The sequence below is a fragment of the Larimichthys crocea genome, chromosome I (assembly GCF_000972845.2).
Source record: "Larimichthys crocea isolate SSNF chromosome I, L_crocea_2.0, whole genome shotgun sequence".
NCBI lineage: Eukaryota > Metazoa > Chordata > Actinopteri > Sciaenidae > Larimichthys > Larimichthys crocea.
The window spans coordinates 9,180,499-9,191,950 of record NC_040011.1 but is presented as its reverse complement, the minus strand read 5'-3'; the positions used below and the strand labels follow the sequence as shown (position 1 = coordinate 9,191,950).

Sequence of the window (11,452 nt, the reverse complement as noted above, 5' to 3'; positions counted from 1 at the left end):
TGTCGTGATATAATGCTAACAGAAGCTAAAGCTAACTGGTCCCATGTTGTGATATAATGCTAACAGAAGCTAAAGCTAACTGGTCCCATGTCGTGATATAATGCTAACAGAAGCTAAAGCTAACTGGTCCCATGTTGTGATATAATGCTAACAGAAGCTAAAGCTAACTGGTCCCATGTCGTGATATAACGCTAACAGAAGCTAAAGCTAACGGGTCCCATGTTGTGATATAATGCTAACAGAAGCTAAAGCTAACTGGTCCCATGTCGTGATATAACGCTAACAGAAGCTAAAGCTAATGGGTCCCATGTCGTGATATAATGCTAACAGAAGCTAAAGCTAACTGGTCCCATGTCGTGATATAACGCTAACAGAAGCTAAAGCTAATGGGTCCCATGTCGTGATATAATGCTAACAGAAGCTAAAGCTAACTGGTCCCATGTCATGATATAATGCTAACAGAAGCTAAAGCTAAATGGTCCCATGTCGTGATATGAAGCTAACAGAAGCTAAAGCTAACAGGTCCCATGTTGTGATATAATGCTAACAGAAGCTAAAGCTAACTGGTCCCATGTTGTGATATAATGTTAACAGAAGCTAAAGCTAACTGGTCCCATGTTGTGATATGAAGCTAACAGAAGCTAAAGGTAAATGGTCCCATGTCGTGATATGAAGCTAACAGAAGCTAAAGCTAACAGGTCCCATGTTGTGATATAAAGCTAACAGAAGCTAAAGCTAACTGGTCCCATGTTGTGATATGAAGCTAACAGAAGCTAAAGCTAACAGGTCCCATGTCGTGATATGAAGCTAACAGAGGCTAAAGCTAACTGGTCCCATGTTGTGATATGAAGCTAACAGTAGCTAAAGCTAAATGGTCCCATGTTGTGATATGAAGCTAACAGAAGCTAAAGCTAACAGGTGTCATGCTAAATTAGCATTGCTTTAACTGGCTTTCATCGTTTACAAATCTCCGAGGTGTTCCTGAAGGCAGCACAGATAAGCCCCGCCCCCTGCTGTCGGCGGCCTGTGGTGCGTTCACGGCACATTTTCACGGAGTGTTTGAAAGTTGTCAACAGAGAAGAGCCGGAGGACCGGAGAGGAAGAGCGGACACGGAGAGCGGCTTCACACCGACAGCAGAGCTCGGAGCTGGAGGGATGGGCTGCAGCCACAGCAAGGTGAGACACACCGGCACCGGAGCGCCGGAGCACCGGAGCACCGGAGCGCCGGAGCACCGGGGCGCCGGGGCTCGGGCGGAAAGTTCACTTTGTTTCGGAGGAAGTTGATTAGCAGGCGGCCGGTGGACACGAAACGTGCCGGGAATGAAGCGCCGTGTGGCTGAAGCCCGGCTCGCTTCTGCAGAATCTATCCGGCGGTTCTGACCCGCAAACCGAACACAGGCGGTGATTTTGGCGCCTGAAGTTTGGTGACAAAGACCCGGAGAAACGAGCGTGAACGTGACTTCATGAACATCTGGTTTGAATCGTGTTTTCCCACGGTGCTGTCCGAGGATGGAACCCTCACATGAAGCCTGTGTTATTTACATCTCATTTACATAAAGAGCATTTTAATCAGCTCAGCTCATTTACATAAAGAGCATTTTAATGAGCTCATGTCGAGTTTATGTTTCATATTCATCTGACGCTCTGCAGTGATTCAGTGACCCAATCACATGAACTCATAATCCGACTACAGGCTGAAAATAATCCGGTAATTAATCTGAGTTTCACTTCCTGTCTGTCTCTCTGTCTGTGTCTGTCTCTCTGTCTGTGTCTGTGTCTGTGTCTCTGTCTGTGTCTCTCTGTCTGTCTGTGTCTCTCTGTCTGTCTGTGTCTCTCTGTCTGTCTCTCTGTCTCTCTCTCTGTCTGTGTCTCTGTCTGTCTGTCAGCTGTTGTCCAGTTATTGATAGAGGTGACAGGTCAGTCAGTCCAAACTCTCTCTCAATCAAATGTCAAAATAAAAGTCAGTCAGACACTTTTAGTTTGAAATTTGAACGGTTATTGATCAGCTTCCTGCAAGTTTATGACTTGAATATTGACAATTCATCAGGTTAGATAACAGAGACTTAGAGGCTCAGACTGAACAAAAGACTGTCTAAAACCTGGACGTAGTCTCTGAGACGTCCCCGCAGACTGTCTAAAACCTGGACGTAGTCTCTGTGACGTCCCCGCAGACTGTCTAAAACCTGGACGTAGTCTCTGAGACGTCCCCGCAGACTGTCTAAAACTGGACGTAGTCTCTGAGACGTTAACGTGCTTTAATCTTTAATCTGGCGTCATGCTGTTTTAATCGTCTCCAGTCTTACATGCTGAAGTGTTCTGAGGGATTCTGGGTAATGAAGTCTTTCAGAGGGTGTCATGTGACCTTGACGCTGCGTTCACTGTCACTTTTTAAAGTTTTGAGAAACAGGAAGTTCAAACTTTAACGAATCAGGAGGAAGTGAGAATGATGACATCACAGGTTGACGACCTTTGACCTGGCCTTTGTTTTCATTGGCTAATCGTGCTAACAGTTAGCTCGTTGTTGTTTTTGGTACCTGAGGACTTCCAGCTGTGACGTCATGTGACTCGTCATGTGACTCGTCATGTGACTCGTCATGTGACTCGTCATGTGACCGCCTGCAGAGATCCTGAAGCTCGAGTCCGTCATGTGACTCTTTATTTATTTTTACTGTGGCCTTTAAGACTTATCTGCGTCGCCGCGGCAACGGGAAAACATCACAGCGCTGCAGAGTCAACGTGTCGTGGTCGGGTTCATCTGTTCTGGACTCTTATGGACTGATGATGTCAGACCTGACCGGCTCCACGGCGTGATAACCTATCAAAGTATTGATTATTACTCAATGACACGGAGGAAGAACTGAACCGGGCTCAGTGACCGGACCGGGCCGGGTTGGAGCATAGCCTCTGAGACCAACAGGGAATAACGTGACACTAAAGCACCTTGGTAGGCTGCTGTGTTCCCTGTTGGGCAGAACCAGAACCAGAACCTGCTGCAGAGATCAGACGTGTGATCTGGACCCTCGAGCTGACGGATCGCTTCATGACGAGCACGATCCACGAGCCAAACCTGTTCGACTGTCAGTGACTGTTACTCCTTCAGGGGGCTTGAAGACAGGCCGGTGTTTCCAGGTGTGTTCCAGGTGTGTTCCAGGTGTGTTCCAGGTGTGTTCCAGGTGTGTTCCAGGTGTGTTCCAGGTGTGTTCCAGGTGTGTTCCAGTAGTTCAGTGTCTCCAGAGGAAGTCTGATGAAAGTCCTCAAGATTGAAACTGATTCAAACTCTGATCATGTGACCCGTCAAACTCTGGATCAAGCTCAGAACTTTAATTTGATAATTTAACGAGCGAGTTTGACATTTTATGGGAACGTTCATTTGATGCTGTCATTTCTGTCCCGTCTCTGATGTAACGAGCTCAGAGCGTCTTTAACGAGTCAGAGTGAATCTAACGAGCTCGCCGTCTTAATGAAGTCTGTTAGCTTAGCTTAGCATCAGTCACGCTGTCAGCCGACACATTCAACACGTCGGAGAAACCGAGCGTCTCGACTCCGTGAGACTTTCTCCGTCTGCTCGTTACAGCATCAGGAATGTCTCAACGTTCTGTCGTCGAGCTGGAATTTCAAATAGAACAAGCTGTTTGTCTTCATGTCTGTCTCTAAGACTGAGACTAAGACTGTCTAAAACCTGGACCTAGTCTCTGTGATCATGTTCAGGTTGGTTGTTGCAGACTCAGAGGTCAGAGGTCAGATCTGTGTTTCATCGTCATCATCCTGTACTGAGCATGATGTCACATCCTGTTCCCTGACTCTTCAGCCGGTCTCAGAGGCGGTCTTCAGCCGGTCTCAGAGACGGTCTTCAGCTGGTCTCAGAGACGGTCTTCAGCCGGTCTCAGAGACGGTCTTCAGTCTGATGGTGGCCTGCAGGTTCCTCCCTGTGGTTTGTGGTTTGAAGTTCAGGAAGTCTGAGTCAGGCGTCCTGACGAGGACACAGATCATCAGTGTTTAATTAGTTCATTATGAAACCACAGGCTGGCTCCTGCTGAGGCTAACCAACAAAAAGAGGACGGGCTGATGAAGACTGAAAGAACCTCTGTGGGTCGGTACCGTGACCGTGACCCCACAAAGGCAGCGAGTCCTCCTGTTGAAGTCATTTCTACCTCATGGTTAAGGTAGCGCGGCGACCCGGGTCCAGACTGGTACCGGTATCAGAAATGTGCATGTGTGAAGCAGATGTCACGTCATTGTGTTCGCGGTGTGAGAGGCAGCTTCTCGACTTATCGTGAAGATGTCGTGACGACCCGCTGACTTTAAATCAGCCAATCAGAGGACTCCTCTTCTTCTGTGGAGAGCAGAACAAACAGACGAACCTCCGCCTCCACCTCCACCTCCTCCTCCTCCACCACCACCGTGATTTATGATGTTTTTAAGAGCGAGGGCCTCCGACGCCTGCAGGACCAGATGCTGCTGCTGCTGCGCCTCCTCCACCTCCTCCTCCTCCTCCTCCACTACCTCCTCAACCTCCTCAAACTGATGCTGCTGAGCGCTCGCCCACGTCTCCTCCTCCATCGACGTGTTTGAAGCAGATTTATTGTTTCAGTGCAGAGTTTAAATAAAGTCAGTGTCCACTGTTTACACAGAGTTTATACAGAGAGAGTGTGTGTGTGTGTGTGTGTGTGTGTGTGTGTGTGTGTGTGTGTGTTTTAGGGCGTGATTGTTTGGCTTCACTCTGCTTGAGCAATGTGTGTGTGAGGTAATACAGTAAGCATGTCAGTGTGTGTGTGTGTGTGTGTGTGTGTGTGTGTGTGTGTGTGTGTGTGTGTGTTTGACGTGGCCTGCAGTGTGATGTTTTAGCTCCAGTTGTGCAATGTCGATGTGTTTGGATACACGCCTAAGTGTTTCTCTGTGTGTGTGTGTGTGTGTGTGTGTGTGTGTAACCTGCCGCTGGTTTAACCTCGTCACGTCTGTCCTGATTTTATTTTTTTCTGAACACAAAAACTAAAAATACAAAAGTTAAATCACGACACTTCATTTTGAAATCCACAGAGGAAGTTGATGTTGAGAGGACTGAGCTTGATGCAAGAATCAGAGCTCGGTTACATCGCCCGGTTACATCGCCCGTGTACATACCGGGTACATCGCCCGGGTACATCGCTCGGGTACATCGCCCGGTTACATTGATCGGTTACATCGCTCGGTTACATCACCCGGGTACATCGCCCGGGTACATCGCCCGGGTACATCGCCCGGTTACATCGCCCGGGTACATTGATCGGGTACATCGCCCGGTTACATTGATCGGTTACATCGCCCGGTTACATCGCCCGGGTACATCGCTCGCTCGCCCAGCTCCGGTCTGAATCTCCTTTGCTAACGGACAGTTAGCAACACAAGCTAACGTAATCCAGACTCTCTGAGCTGATCTGGATCTAAATTGTCTGTCTTGTTGTTTACAGGTCGCTAACGTGACCTTTGATACTAACTTATGTATCACCCAGCTCCTGTTCTGGCACGACATCAGCTCCGCGCCTCTGTCTGACCATCTGTTGCTGCTCGTCTCGGTAAACAAACAGTCATCTCGCTCTCGGAGCTTCAGTTATATAACAGCGCCGGTCATGTGGAGACTAATGAGAGCAAAGCGGGTCAGACAGCTTTCATAACTGCTCCAGTTCAACAGCCAGACCTGAACCAGGACTGGGCTGCCAGGAGGCCTCGGCGGGTCAGAGGATGTAGGTCCAGGTCCCTGCAGAACATCTGCTTCATGTTCCTGACACACATCTGATTGTTTTATTAGTCGTAGAGATCAGCTGAGCTGAACTTTGGAGTGTTACTGAGTCGCCTTCATGGGGAGCGAGCGTGACGTGTTCGGTACTGATCGATGTGTCAGAGGTTCTGGTTCTGCACTCGGTGATGTGGCAGGAAATGGATTCAGGGAGTTGACTTTTATGAATTTATAGTGTTTGGACGAAGCAGTGGAAGGAGTTCTGGCTTTTCAAAATAAAAACATGTCGTCTCCGCATTGTTTTATTGCCGTCAGCTGCTGTTTACCAGGCGACGGATCCAAAAGACCGTCCTCCACGGGATAATTTAGGTGACGCGACGTGAACGTTTCCCTCCGTTTCAAACGTTCATTATTGTGCCTGCTATAAGAAGTGAATCAAAATGGCGGATTTGGCGGGAAGGTGTGAAAAAGGGCGGGAAAATGTAACATGGCTGCTCATGGACGGAGTGAGTCACATGATCACTAGACTGGAGAAGGAGGGAAAAATCTCTTCCCAAAATAATGTTTAAGCTGCTCTCACGGCCACAGATTTGACTCCACAGAAATAATCTGAACATCGAATTGTTGTAAATTTCGTGCTGCTCGCTCACATGTTACTGCTGAAGCTGTCAGACTTATAGTTTTGCCTCTGTGAGTTCAGATGTGTCAGGATCACACACCCACTGCCCCATTCACTCCCATATTAACTGAGAGTAGAAACTTCTTTTTTAAGTCGCTCAAATTGTCACTTTTTAAAACTGTATCCACACAAATGATGTATGTAAATGCTCAGAAAGACCTCAGGGTGCTTATGACCGTATCCATTTATTCATAGGGCACATAGTTTGCTGACAGCAATCTGTTGTTCGTTAAAGGCTTTCCCTCTCTCTCAGCAGTCCACCAATCAGAACAGCAGCTGGTTGCCGGGCAGAAATTCACCAGGCTGACTGTGATTAACCCAATTAAAAGTCTCTAATACTTTGTTAAAGCTCCATAAACCTCTTCATGGGGCCGGTCTTAATCATCAGACTGTTGTTATTGTCACTTTAAGGATGTAAAGCTCCTCCAGTTTCATGTGAAACCTTCATGTCAGTCTGTCATGTTTGTTAAATGTTACTGAAACGTTTCCTTCTTCTTCTCTTCCTGTCGTTATCAGAAGAAAAGCAAGAAGGGAGAGAAGAAGCAGAAGAAAAGCCGCCGAGATGAAGGAGGTGAGTGTTTGTGTCTGTGGGTTTCCTCCTCAGCTGTTCTTCTTCCTGTTCTCAAGATAAAATGACTCTGAGCTCTGAAAGCCTGTCGGATGAAAACGGTTGAACTTCCTGTTTCATGTCTGAGTCCTGATTGATTCACGCTGCATATTCATGAGTTTAAAGTCTCCATGAAACAGGAAGTAGAGTTCAGTTGACTTCATCATTTTTACCTGTTTCCTGTACAAACGGTCACGTTGTGGATATTGATAGGCGTTTACAGTCGTCATCACATTTAACATATGACGTGCCATTATCACATAGGACATGTAAATGGTAAATAGACTGTACTTATATAGCAACTTTCTAGTCTTACGACCACTCAGTGATTTTACACTACACACACTATTCACACACCAATGGCACAGCCTTCGGGAGTTTGGGGTTCAGTATGTTGCCCAAGGACATGCAGACTGGAGGGGATTGAACCAGGGATCAAAACGCCAATCATCTGATTGGTGGTCAACCCACTCTACCTCCAAGCCATAGGCACCGAACATGTCGTTATCACAATAAAACATGTTGTTATCACGATAGTTATTGGTATAACCTGCTGTTAGAACAATAATGTGTCATACATAATGTGTTTTTATAACAGTATAATGTATGCACATGATCATATATATGTTTTATGATTGATAATAATTAATAAAATCTGAAAAACTGTTTCGGATGAAGAAATCTTGGAAATGTATCGTTGTGTAATGACATCATTTTGTTATAAATCACCATGGCGATCAGTAAACTGATCCCAGAGCTGATCTAATGAACCTTTTGTCAGGCACGTTGACTTGTCATAGCAGGTAAATCACAGGTGGAAGTGATCACATTCAAACTGACTGCATTCCTCTCAGGTGAGCTACTTCAGGGCGCCGTGATGAGGGCGATGCAGGTTTACTGGGACACTTCACGGACTCCAGGAGGGGGACTCACCTGAGCTCCTGCTACGACAGTCCAAATGTCGGGCGTTAAAAAGGGGCGTGCAGATATGTAGATAATGTGGAGTGATACATGTAGTTAAAAGTCTCAGTGCGGTTATTATCTATATCAGCACTCATGAACCACTCTGGTCTAATTCCTCAATCTGAACTTCCCTCTGCATAATTAGTTTGATCTTGTTTATTTCAGAACCTGCAGTGACTCTGTGATGAGCCTGTGAAAGAAGTCTTTAAAAAAAGATTTGAAACAGCTGCTGTGGAAAATCTGATAAAACCACAAAGTGAAAAAAGTTCATGACCTAAATGTGTCTGTTTATGAGCCCAACGAGTTTCTGAACAACAAAACGTCCCGTCAGGTTACCGGATCAGCTGATTACAGGTTCACAGTGAAGCATCTGCTCCGACTCACCAGCGTCTGTCAACACTCACGTCAGCTCGTTTCCTGTTTCACGAGCAGACTGTTCAGTTTAAACGACTCGACTAGAAAGCGCTCCTTTAAAAACACGACGACGTCATCACACTGTGAATCACTGATCAGTGATCTGAAACTGAGCCCGAGCAGTTTATTCACACACCGTCCTGCTGCCACAAACACTCTGTGGATTAATCCACCTCTGAAAATAGTCCCCAACAATCAGAAACTAAAGTGAGCAGAAATCACTGAACGGTTCATGATGTAGCGAGACAGTGATAGTGTTATTATAATATGATAATATACTGATAAGGTGAAATATCTGACACTAAGTAAACTTAATAAACTTAATAATAAACAAATCATCTTGTTTATAGTAAATGTTTCGTGTTTAACTAAAGTTCATGAACCTCACCAACGTTCTCTCCATGTTTAAATGTTTCATAATAATAATAATAATAATAATAAATATAATAATAATAATAATAGTACTAATATTCATTTATTATTCTGTGTGATCCGTGTTGTTTCCTCATCAGTGTAACGGACAGTTGATCTGCAGACGAGCTGCGACACGTTTGTTCAGAATACAGAAAGAAAATAAACTCGTTATTATGAAACGATGCTTCAAAACAACGTTTGATAACGCAGTCAAACGTTTGATAACGTAGAGTCAAACGTTTCCTGAACTATTCATGTTTTTACAGTAATGATGCTTCTTTACAACCTGAGGTGAAGACATGACGTGTGTGTGTGTGTGTGTGTGTGTGTTTAGTTTAGTATGTGTGTGTGTGGTGTGTGGTCAGTGTGTGTGGTGTGTGTTAGTGTGTGTCAGCGTGGTGTGTGTGTGTGTTCGGCGTGTGTGTGTGGTGTGTGTGTGTTAGTGTGGTGTGTGTCGGCGGGTGGTGTGTGTGTGTGTCAGCGTTGTGTGGTTAGTGTGTGTGTTAGCGTGAGTGTGTGTGTCAGCGTGTGTGTGTGGTGGTGTGTTTAGTGTGGTGTGTCAGTGTGTTGTGTGTGGGTTAGTGTGTGTTGTCAGCGTGAGTGTGTGTGTCAGCGTGTGGGTGTGTGTTGTGTGTGTGTTTAGTGTGTGTGTTAGTGTGTGTGTAGTGTGTGTGTTTTTGTTGAGTGTGTGTGTGTGTCGTGTGTGTGTTTGTTAGTGTGGTGTCGGCGTGTGTCTACATGTCGATGATGTAATTGACAGGTTCAAATTAAATTACAGTCGGAAACGTTTCCTAAACGTTTCCTGAACGTTTGCCTGATTCATTTTAACCCTTCATCCTGAAGATACAGAGAACAGCTGGCGATGTAACTAAGTAATTTACCTCGTACAGCCTGTAGTAGTCCTTCCTGTACCCCGACGTGCTGCGTTCAGTACAAGTAACCTCGTGGTGTTTGCAGGTGACCGTGCGTCAGGTGAGCAGGACGTCTACCTGGAGAAGCAGCTGGAGCGCTTCGAGTGGCAGCTGAGGACGCTGAAGGAAGTGCTGTCAGCCAAGGGAACCGGAGAGGGCGGCGCTTCTGAAGGGCCACGCCGATGAAGAGCTGTGCGCCCTCGTCCTGAGCGTCCCGATAAGGTGAGGACGTCAAACCAGGTCCTGGCACAGTGGACCGTGTCGAGTGTCAGTTTATTCATAGACGACGATCGGCTCAGACAGCAGCTGTCCTCAGGTCACATGACCACCTCAGTCTGCAGCCAGCAGCTCGTGACCTCTGACCCTGTGTGTTTACATGTGTCCATCAGCTGATTCAATCTGAGTCTGTTTTATTCCAGGTGAAGACGGAGACGACAGCTGATCTGAACGTCCTCCATGAACACAAGAGTAAGACTGCCACTGAGAACACGAGAGACACGTCCAAGGTAAGACGGTCAAAAACCTGGACGTATCTTGTGACGTCCCCGCAGACTGTCTAAACCTGGACGTAGTCCTGTGACGTCCCCACAGACTGTCTAAAACCTGGACGTAGTCTCGGAGCGTCCCCGCAGACTGTCAAATCCTGGACGTAGTCTCTGTGACGTCCCCGCAGACTGTCTAAAACCTGGACATAGTCTCCGAGACGTCCCCGCAGACTGTCTAAATCCTGGACGTAGTCTCCGTGACGTCCCCGCAGACTGTCTAAAACCTGGACGTAGTCTCTGTGACGTCCCACAGACTGTCTAAAACCTGGACGTAGTCTCCGTACGTCTAAAACCTGTGACCTTTTGTCTTTGGTCTTTTGTCCCTCAGAGCTGCAGAGGACACATGACGCAGAGACGTTGAGCTGACTGGACAGTTGAAGCTGCTGAAAAAGTCCTGAAGGTAAATTGTCCTTCATGAGACAATTCGGCGTTCATGTGTGTCCGCTTCACGTGTCTCTGTCTTCATGTCTCGTTAAGGACAAAGTGGACGAGCTGACCGCAGACCTTCAGGTTTATAACGAGCTGAAGAGACGAGTGGACGAGTCAACGTTTAAGAAGGACCTGCAGAGGAACATCCAGGTGAGTTCAGGTGGACCTGGTCTTTACTGGACCTGGACGGCGCGGTCAGGAGCACTAACGGTCGTCTGTCCTCCAGGCCCACGGCAGCCCAGGTGCATTCTGGGAGTCTGAGCAGGAGTCTCTGCTGTTCGTCACGAGATGAAGACTGAGCGCGTGCAGGAGCAGAGCCAGGAAGCTGCAGCAGATGGACGCTCTGGTTGGTCGACGGCGTTTATCCACCTGCACACACCTGTCGGCTCCAACTTCCTGTTTGGTCATGTTCTCTCTCCTCTCCTCTCCTCTCCTCCTCCTCCTCCTCTCCCTCCTCCCTCCTCCCCTCCTCCCTCTCCTCCCCGCTCCTCCTCCTCCTCCTCTCTCCCCTCTTCTTCCTCTTCGTCTCTCCTCCCGCTTCCTCGTGCTCGCTCTCTCTGCTTTTCTTCGGTTCTCCTACCCTGGTCCTCGCTCTGTTATCCTGTTAAGTCTCTCCCCTCTTCTCTGTTCCCCTCACCACCTCTCCTCTCTGGTGGAAAGTCGTTGGAGACCAGGTGGTCGTGGTGTTGCAGCAGAACGAGGACTCAAGAGTTTCGGATTGAAAACCTGTCAGGTGGTCAGTTCATGAGTTTTCTTTTTCTTCTCCGCAGCAGCTCA

At 47.2% G+C, this 11,452-nt stretch overlaps 2 long non-coding RNA genes across 2 annotated transcripts; both read left to right on the top strand.

Annotated features, from left to right (window-relative positions):
- The first annotated feature begins 881 nt into the window (after window positions 1-881).
- Window positions 882-10,134, top strand: LOC113746140 (uncharacterized). Its single transcript, XR_003462624.1, has 4 exons — window positions 882-1,176; window positions 6,909-6,963; window positions 9,748-9,923; window positions 10,121-10,134. It is a non-coding gene; the product is annotated as an uncharacterized LOC113746140 (long non-coding RNA).
- Window positions 10,135-10,620: 486 nt separating this feature from the next.
- LOC113746143 (uncharacterized) lies at window positions 10,621-10,959 on the top strand. Its single transcript, XR_003462626.1, has 3 exons — window positions 10,621-10,646; window positions 10,724-10,825; window positions 10,902-10,959. It is a non-coding gene; the product is annotated as an uncharacterized LOC113746143 (long non-coding RNA).
- The last annotated feature ends 493 nt before the right edge of the window (window positions 10,960-11,452 follow it).